Source organism: Gymnogyps californianus, chromosome 1 (genome assembly GCF_018139145.2).
Source record: "Gymnogyps californianus isolate 813 chromosome 1, ASM1813914v2, whole genome shotgun sequence".
In the NCBI taxonomy this organism is placed as follows: domain Eukaryota; kingdom Metazoa; phylum Chordata; class Aves; order Accipitriformes; family Cathartidae; genus Gymnogyps; species Gymnogyps californianus.
Window position 1 is genome coordinate 136,847,725 of NC_059471.1, and position 9,252 is coordinate 136,856,976.

Below are 9,252 nucleotides of genomic sequence, written 5' to 3' on the forward strand. Positions count from 1 at the left end.
TTTTCTCACTTTCACCCTTCCGAGTCTCTCCCCTATCCCGACGTGGGGGGAGTGAGCGAGCGGCTGTGTGAGGCTTAGTTGCCAGCTGGGGTTAAATCACGACAGTCCTTTTGGGCACCCATTGTGGGGCTCAAAGGGTTCAAGATGATAGTGACAGATTTGATTGGAATGTGCTAGATGATTGAATTTATAGCTGTTATTGCTGTTTAGCTCTTAATTGGCAGGCTCCTGTGCTTGCCATGGGGCTTGCTTGCCTTACTGTATATTAGAGTCTAGTGCTCGTTCGTGGCTGCTTTTTGCTTTCGCTGCTTGCTGTAATGCTTATCATCTTACTCTGCTGTGCCTGGGAACATTCTGATAACAGCAATGGTGATGTGCCTGGGCTGGCAGATGGCCAGGGCATTGCTGCTGTTTCTGTGCCACTGTATTGGACAGGCTGGAACTCCAGTGTGAACTCAAGTCGAAGGGACTGTGACCTGTGGATGAGTCCATGTGGGAGCAGGACAGCCCAAAGCATCTTATTCTGTGGCCATGAATAAGTCCACACCAAAGCAGGTACATCTTGAAGTGTCTGCAGCCATGGTTACGTCTGTGCTGCAGCAGATATACCTCTGAAGGGATTGTGGCTCAAGGATAAGTCCATGCTGGAAAGGCACACCTCGAAGCATTTATGGCTGTGGATAAGTCCATGCTGCAGCAGGTACACCTTGAAGAATCAGTGGCTGTGCATGAGGTCATGCTGGAGCACCTCAAAGCATGTGGCCATGGAAAGCCCACGACAGAGCAGGTACAACCCTGGAGAGACTGCAGCCATGGATAAGGCCATATTGGAGCAGGTTTACTTCTGAAGGGACTGTGGCTGTGGGTAAGGCCATGCTGGAGCAGGTATATCTCTGAAGGTGGTGTGGCCCATGGATAAGGCCACGCTGGAGCAGCTGCACCGCAAAGCGACTGTGGCTGTGCATAAGTCTATGCCGCAGCAGGTATACCCCTGAAGAGACTGTGGCTAACAGATAAGGCTCCACTTGGAGCACGTACACCCCGAAGGGACTGCAGTCTGTGGATAAGTCCAAGCCGGAGCAGGGCCAAGGGGAGGAGTTCATTGCAATGTTAAACGCTATGATCTGGTCCAAAGGGACCAGGAGTGGAGATTGTAATGCAAATACCTTTTAAATTGTTGTAAGCCTGGATTTGAGTTGCATGTTACGGGAATTACTACAGCAGAAACCCCTTGTTGCTAGCCAGGATAGGAGCAAGGGGAGGAGTTCATTAGAACATTAAACCCTATAACCTGGCCCAAAGTGACCAGGGGTGGAGACTGTAGAGGAAATACCTTTAAATTGTTGTAACCACGATTTGAGTTGCATGTTACAGGAATTACTGTAGCGGGAACCGCCTGAACCAATGGAGGACAAGCCTTACAAGAAGCAGTGCAAATGCAGCAGTAACCTGACCTCAGCTGGCTTTGGTGCCCAGTAACTCCACGCAACACACCACCTCTCCTGTCCTGAGTGACAGGATGTCACTGTAACAGATGGAGCCCAAAGTCATGGACTAAATGAACTCAATGGACATTTTGTGCACATTTGTGGACTTTTTACAGACATTTTATAGGGGTGGTCCATAGACTAAGGGAATGATATCTGTGTATTGTATCAAAGGATGGGAAGGGTGGTGGTAGTTAATGAGGTTGTATTGGATAGTGTGAGCATGACGTAAATGGTATGGAATAAGGGGTGGAGAATGTGCTGGTTTTGGCTGGGATAGAGTTAATTTTCTTCATAGTAGCTGGTATGGGGCTATGTTTTGGATTTGTGCTGAAAACAGTGTGGATAATACAGGGGCGTTTTCCTTATCGCTGAGCAGTGCTTACACAGAGTCAAGACCTTCTCTGCTTCTCACGCCACCCCACCAGCGAGGAGGCTGGGGGTGCACAAGAAGCTGGGGGGGACACAGCTGGGACAGCTGGCCCCAACTGACCAAAGTTGGTCAAAGACTTGAACATTGTTACAGGTCTGCAGGAAATATTTTGTGAAGTAAAAAAAAGAGATGCTGATGGAAAGGGGAAGTGATTTTTCACGGGCTTTCCAAGCTATGAAGCAATCTGCAGCGTGATCAGTAGGAAATGACCACAGACCTCATGACGACACTAAGAGTCTGTAACCAGAAATATTTGAGAAACCCTATTCTTGCTCATTTGACCATCTCACAGAAACTATTAAAGTCAATGACTTCACTAGAGTGGAAAAAATAAACAGTTCATTTTGAAATACATTTCCATAACACTTTGTCTCAGAGACTTCAAGTGACTTCTTCCGAGCTGAAAGGTTCAAGGGAGCAATATTCACCACTCCTGCAACTTCTCCTATTCAACACTGTCCTCCTCAGTTCTCAAGACAGAGTTAGAAGAAACTGAAGGGAGAAAAGGAAAAGAACCAAGAAAATATGAGAAGAATTTGAGAACTGGAGTGAGGAGGGGAGGATAAGGCATAAGAGAAAGAAAAGAAATTAATAGAATAAAACATAAATCTCAATCCTAGAAACAGCTTTTTTTGATCCACAAACTCAAAGCTATGCATAGTTGCTTTAGTTACCAAAGAGTGGTTTGCAAGCTTAAAATCAATTCCATGTGTTTGTAAAATGAGGAAGTTGAGATCAGTCCTGGAAAACAGTCAGCCTTATTTAGTCCATCATTAATTAAACCTGTGCTGCAATATCTATTTAGATCAGATCCCTCAGATGAGTGCTATTTCAGAATTAAAAAAGAAGATTTAACTTCACCTGCAAGTGCTGTGCAGTTACTAAGAAATAAAACCTTCTCCCTTTCAGGAGGTTATTCTACAATAGCTAATCTAGAATAGCCACTAGAAAATTAAGTCATGCTAATTTTCAGTGAGGATAGAGTTTATGGAGCCTTTTTGTGTACCATAACAGTTCCTAATTCTAAACCTCTACCGCTAAAAATGAAAGGCATCTTCTGATATTTTTTATTATTTTCACGTATGATTTTTTTGTTGTTTTGGATATAATTTTTTTGTTCTTGGCACTTGCATAAAGAAAGCTTATTTTCTTTCTGAGAAGACAGTGGGAAGAATCTCCTGGAACACTTCTGCATAACTGAAAAATCGCAGGAAAATACCCCACTTTCTCCATTGTTAAACATTACTTTTCCTGCTTTCTTAAATTGAATGAAAGTTAAAAACCCAGCATTTAAAAGCTCAGCCACATAACTCTAATGTTCCTAGTCAGGTGTGAAAAATATTTATACTTATACATACAAAAGGATTTATAAACATGGTTAATTGAGATTCTGCCAGAGTGTTCAGACTGCTTTGCATCAGAAATTTAAATTGTAAAATTCTTAATGTAACCATGAATCTCAGATTAAAAATAATGTCTTGACAATTGCCCAATCAGCCACCTAGCAGCACCAAGAAGAAAAGCCCGAGTATCTCCCTAACCCATGCTGTGTGGCTCTCCATGAGCTGGATCATGTGTGAGAGGGACACCGGGACTGCCAGGGGAATTTGCGGAAAACACCTGGAAATCCACCTCTGGCTGCTCCAGCAGAGCATCCCAGCAGCCCTCCCATGGAGTGGGCACAGGGGAAACCCAGGGAAATTTGCACCGCAGTGTGTGGGATGCCAACACCTAGGAAAGGGGCAGAAAGGAAGAACGGAGAGAAAGGAAGAAGCAGAGGGAGTGTGGGGACCAACAGACCCGACAAGAGCATTGGGAGCCCTACATGACAAAACGTGAACCAAACACCTTCTCTGCGGCGCCACCACCGCCTCCCCATCCACATCCCCTGAACTTTCTCCTCTCGACTTCGTCAAACAAATAGATGTAGCCAACAGGTGCAGCTCAAGCCAAGCGGACGCAGTGAACGTGTTGACTGCCACGAAGAGACCCATGAAAGATTATGGAGCTCCTCATGGGAACAGAATAAGGATGAGAAATATTTTCAGAATTGGGACCATAGCTAGTAATCATGTTTAAGAGGCATTTGGACAATGCCCTTAATACCATGCTTTAACTTTTGGTCAGCCCTGAAGTGGTCAGGCAGTTGGACTAGATGATCGTTGTAGGTCCCTTCCAAATGAACTATTCTATTCTGTTCTATTCTGTTCTATTCTATTCTATTCTATTCTATTCTATTCTATTCTAATCACTTTATTTTGAAGGGGGGGGGAGGGGGGGGAAGCCTCCAGAAAGACTATTAAAGACAGGCAACTGTTAGCTCTTGGTAAAGCACTAGTTTGAGTAGCTATGCCATTGGGGCTGCTGCACAACACTGAGTAAATCACTTTCTGATCCATTCTGCTAATAGACTATTTGAGATGGTACACAGTAGTACCTGATACATAGAGTAATTTTCACATTTAAACTGAAATACTTTGTTAAACATATGCAGGTAGTTCCTTGTCACTCCAGCAGTGTAAAAGTGCTAGAGAGTAGCCCTGGGGCAGCAGCACTTGGAAGAAATCCTGGATGTTTTAAAAGCTGCATGTATATGACTTATTTCTTCCACTGGACATACAGATGAAAACCAGGGACAGCTTAGCATGAAGTGCAGAATAAAAATGCAAGAGAGTGGATATCACCAGTTTATGCCAACCACTCACACAAGGGGAAACTTTTCTGGTTAGAGCAAAAATTTAATTTATTCTAAATGGCATCTTGTCAGACTTCCAGTCAAGGGGTACGATTTAGAGTCAGTCACCTTGGCTGGACATTGGCACCTGCCCATCAGAATAATGAGAAAACACACTGTGGTCTTTGTTTTCTTGGTGTCATGGTTTAACCCCAGCCAGCAACTAAGCACCGCACAACCGCTCGCTCACTCCCCCCACTTTGGGATGGGGGAGACAATTGGAAGAGTAAAAGTGAGAAAACTCATGGGTTGAGATAAAGACAGTTTAACAGGCAAAGGAAAAGCCACACACACAGGCAAAGCAAAAGAAGGAATTCATTCACCACTTCCCAGCAGCAGGCAGGTGTTCAGCCATCTCCAGGAAAGCAGGGCTCCATCACGTGTAATTGTTACTTGGGAAGACAAACGCCATCACTCCAAACGTCCCCCCCTTCCTTCTTCTTCCCCCAGCTTTATATGCTGAGCATGACATCATATGGTATGGGATGTCCCTTTGGCCAGTTGGGGTCAGCTGTCCCAGCTGTGTCCCCTCGCAACTTCTTGTGCACCCCCAGCCTCCTCGCTGGTGGGGTGGTGTGAGAAGCAGAAAAGGCCTTGACTCTGTGTAAGCACTGCTCAGCAGTATCGAAAACATCCCTGTATTATTGTCCTGGTTTTGACTGGGACAGAGTTAACTCTCTTCTTAGTTGCTGGTACAGTGCTATGTTTTGGATTTAGTGTGAGAATAATGTTGATAACATGACCGATGTTTTAGTTGTTGCTAAGTAGTGCTTATCTTAAATTAAGGATTTTTTTCAGTTTCCCACAGTCTGCCAGCAAGCAGGTGTACAAGAAGCTGGGAGGGAGCATAGCCCAGACAGCTGACCCAAACTAGCCAAAGGGATATTTCATACCATAGAACATCACGCCCAGTATATAAACAGGGGGGAGTTGGCCGGGAGGGGCAGATTGCGGCTCTGGCATCGGTCAGCGGGTGGTGAGCAATTGCATTGTGCATCACTGGGTTTTTTTTCCTTTTTTTCCCCTCTTCCTTTTTTTTGTTATATTCCTTTTCATTACTATTATTATTATTATATTTCATTATTATTATTGTTAGTATTATATTTTACTTCAGTTATTAAACCGTCCTTGTCTCAACCCGTGAGTTTTACCTTCTTTCTCGATTCTCCTCCCCATCCCACTGGGAGCTGGGGGGGCAGGGAGTGAGGGAGCGCCTGCGTAGTGCTTAGCTGCTGACTGGGTTAAACCACGACAATTATCAACACTGTTTTCAGCACAAATCCACAACATAGCCCCATACTAGCTACTATGAAGAAAATTAACTCTGTCCCAGCCAAAACCAGCACACTTGTCTATGAGACACAAACCTTGAGCCATTTCACTCTTTTCTGAAGCTACCTGTATTTCTCTCTCATGCACTTGAAAAGCCAGGATTTTTTTCCAGTGCGTTCCACAAAAGTCCTAGATGATCCTCAGTGGCCTGATTTTTAATCTGACATCTAGAAAGGTTTGCCCTATGTCACCACACACGCTACAGTGCCATGTTGTAGCAAGGGAGATGTGGCACATCCTGGGTCCCTGTGCTCAAGAACCCACCTAACTGCATGCACCTCGATAGCAGCCGCAGCCTGTGGCCCCACTTCGGTCCTCTGGTCTTAAAATAACCTCATCTATACCAAGAGGTCTGACACATACAAACATCAAAAATAGTAGTTAGATGAATCACACTTAAAGCTGTATACATGTTACAGTCAGGATTTCCAAAAAGGCATTTTGCAACCCTTCATAGTCACAGCATTTGTCACTACCAACAGCCTACTGCTTATTAAAGCTTTGGGTTCCCATCCTGCAGACATGAGTCTGCTCACATACTGAAAGCCAGATACAGGTACTACTATCTGCAGCATAAGGGTCTTAAATGATAATTTTGCTTGAAAAGGAGTTAAACTGTAGGCTACATATTCAATGGTGTCAAATTGCTTGTATGAAAAATTAAGGGGCATCAAGACTATTTTTCGTATTCCATGACAATTAAAAAAGCAGGTGTGTTTTCTTTTCCCTAAGTAAAACTATGACATTTTCCACCTCCTTCCTTCCTGAAATGACCTACTTTCATCATTAGTAGTAGTAAGAGAGAGTCTGAATTATTTGGAACTGATGCTGATACTTTGACTAAAAGTTTAAATTTAAACAACTAAGAACAAAATATTTTTGCTTTTTATCCCATGCAATTTATCTCAGAGTTTGAAAGTGATAACTGATTATGAAACAATTTTATAAGGGTTCCTAAGTTCACACTGAGATTTTTCCAGTTGCTCTCCTGGCATTATCAGTACTAATGTATTGTACACAAAGGTCTTATGCCAAATATTTGCAAGGATGTGCCTAAATCTCTTCTAATCTTCTTCAAATCTCGGTTTAAAAAAGTGAATTAAAAATACAGAAAATTAAGAGGTCTGGCTTCAGGTCTTTACTTCCAGCTACACTTCCAGTTATAGAGGAAGATCTAATTTCTAGTGAAATCCCACGGGGCTTTGTGGATTCTTCAAAGCCTTTCTCTCGTGGCAGAAGGCAGACAAACTTCCAGGGTGCACAGACTTACTCACAGCATAAGGTCTTCCAGAATTTATCTGTTATGGATACCAAACGCCAAACACTTTTCCTCCAGCAGTGGAAAAAGGTCAGTGCCTTTGACACAGTGTTGTCAGCGTGACTGATCCTATGAGTCATATTTGCAATGGAATGAAAATCTTGACTCTCCAGCTCCAAGACCAGCCTCTCCCTCCAGCCCCAGATACGAAAGCCTGCAGGAACCACTTACCCATCATGGCTCTCTCCCATGTATCATGCCATTCCCGATTATTGCTGCATTTAAAAGAACCAAAGTAAGTACCTGTAAAATTTGCTTGAAAAGGTTAGGCCAGAAGAAGTAAGGCACTTAACCTGAAGTTTCACGGATGAACTCAGGGATGGATTTTGAGAAGTAAGACGAAACAGGAAGCCACAGACCCTACACCGGTGTCATCTGGGTCATCCTAAACTCTCAACTCCCCGACAGCAATGTGGTCGTACAGCCCCCTCCCTCACTGGACGGCCACATCCAGCCCAGACATAGTGTACCAGAGTCACCACTTACACAGCAAAAAAAATTCACTGAAGCTAAAAAGCAAGGCAAACAACCTTTTGGGTTTTTTTCTTTGTGACTGGCTTGTACAGTCAGAGATGTTATTTCTCTACAAAGAAGAAAATTGTTATTATTTTTCTCTTCTAATCCACACTTCTCAAGAAACTCTGTTAATCGCTTTCCTTCACTGGGGAAAGCTTTGTACTTTCTCTCTCTGCAGTTCGCATCACTTATGCCTGACTGTTTAAGGGAGCTGAAAGAAACATTTTAAAAGACCTGAAATTGTTTATGCAAAGAAGGCTAAAGGCATCAAGCTAGTTGACACTAGTCCTTCTGCATATTCGTAATGGTAGAGATATGGGGAAAATGGGTCAAGGAGGCTGTGAACCTCAGTAGATCTGCAGTACTTACCAGTGGTTCCCACCATCCTTTAATAAAGTTAGGAGAGAAACCTCCTCTCTCCTTTGCCTTGCTATATTAATCAAAGGATCAAGGTCCTTTGGATAGTGCAGTCTGAGGGGAAAACCCTTCCTGGTGAGAAGCAAACACCTCACCTCTTCACTATTGGCCCAAACAAGACATTTAGTTTCACATTAAAATAGGAGAAAATAGTTCAGCTTATCTGTACATGAAAACTAAGTCAGTGTCTTGTCTAGATGATGAGAAAGGTAATTTTAAGAGGCTTCTGGTAAACCCAGATTTCTTCTTATCAGCAATATCCCGAGTTTGCTCTTCTCTGTTGCAGTAGGACAAAATAACACTTTAACTATCCAGTACAATTTTAAGTGCAGATAATAAATATTTCATGCAAAATATTTTGGCCTATTATCCCATGTAAATACAAGGTTTTAAAATAATAAAACATTCTGAAGTACTTCTACAAGGGTCATGAATTTCCATTAGTGATTTCTGTTATGCAGAAATTCAGTTGATTACTATCTCATTCCAATAGTCCGAAAAGTTCAGGTATGTTCAGAGAGATGCATCTACCAGATCATCAGACTCTCAAAGACTGAAACATGAATGTTCTCTCTGGACCCTTCATATGGAATGAAAAAAAGCCAGATAAGCACAAATTCTAACTATTTTCATTCCACATTCTTGAGAATGCTAAAAATGCACAAATGGGTTTCACTTGTTCATGAATTAATTTGCCGGGTGAATGGAGAGAGTTTAGTTTTAAGTAAGTACAAACTCACAGGAGGTTTTGATCCTACAGGTCCATTTCTTGCCGCTGATCAAAAGGCTACCACCCAATAGCTTTAATGGGAGTTGCTTTAACACAGCGTAAGCGTGAAAAGCTTAATAATACAAGGGCAGGAGCAGGGGTACCCAAAGTTTTTCTTTTATTCTTAACTTTAGAAAGTTAAGGAAAGCCATATTACTAATATTAACTAACAGGCAGAAATTCTTAATGGCAAAGTTACCAAAAAACCCCAAAAGCCATACAGAAAATCAGTCCCAGATCAAGAGT